Raw genomic sequence first — 1,065 nt, forward strand, 5'->3', positions numbered from 1 at the left:
AAAAAAAACGCAACTTTGATACCTTTAGAGCTTTTGGGACACCCTGTACATTACAAAAATATTTTTAAAATGTGCGCTCGGTATGCGTCGGACAATTCATAAAATAATACTGTAACGGAAATGGCCTGGGGTACTTACGTTTGGAATGGGGGATCGAAATTCATGGTATTTCAGTAAATGGAGCCCCATTTACTGTCAAATATGACACTGACAAGCGGGAATTTTCGCACCTGGAGTGGAGATTTCGAGAACTTTCTGGGATACCTGGAGGAAACTATATTATCGACGACGAGAACCATGGAGAGTCAGTGAAGTGACAGCCGCGCCTGAGTGCAGAAGAGGTTAAACCCCGCGAGTTGGAAACGCGTGTTTTCCGTTTGTTATTGTTATTGTTTGTGAAGTTGACGTTAATTTAGAAGTTAGTTTGTTCCCGTTCCGTAGTTAAAGTTGTACCGAGTGGAATAAAAGTTGGAAGCAGAAGAAAGAGTTTAATACTCGGCCAGCCACGGTACATTTGGTGTCAGAAGTGGGATTTACCAGAATCCAAGTTGAATTTTGATGGAAACAAGAAGTCAATCAAAGAAGGAAGACCCTGCAATGGACAACCCCAGTTTGATTGCACTGCTCATGCAGATGCAAGACGAAATGAGCAAAATGAATGACAAAATGGAAGACAACAGTAGGAAAATAATGGACGAAATGAGCGACAACAGTAGGAAAATGATGGACGAAATGAGCGACAACAGTAGGAAAGTGGACGAAATGAGCCACAACAGTAGGAAAATGGACGAAAAAATGGACAAAATAAATGACAAATACAACGAGATGCTGAATAAAATGGACGACAACGCTAAGAAATTTGAAGACCTGAAAACGACCGTTGAAGACAAACTAAAGAACATTGAGGAAAACAATACGAAGTTTCAGAACGATGTTAGAGATGAAATAATCAAAATTAGACAAAAAGTATCCAGGTACAATGCAGGATCTGATACCTTAAAATTTGAGGCGCAATCTCCAAGCAGCAGTAAACTGAAGCCGCCAACATTCGATGGTAAAGTCGCA

Source organism: Dendroctonus ponderosae, unplaced genomic scaffold (genome assembly GCF_020466585.1).
Source record: "Dendroctonus ponderosae isolate FM_Combo_2020 unplaced genomic scaffold, Dpon_F_20191213v2 Dpon_F_20191213_1, whole genome shotgun sequence".
In the NCBI taxonomy this organism is placed as follows: Eukaryota; Metazoa; Arthropoda; class Insecta; order Coleoptera; family Curculionidae; genus Dendroctonus; species Dendroctonus ponderosae.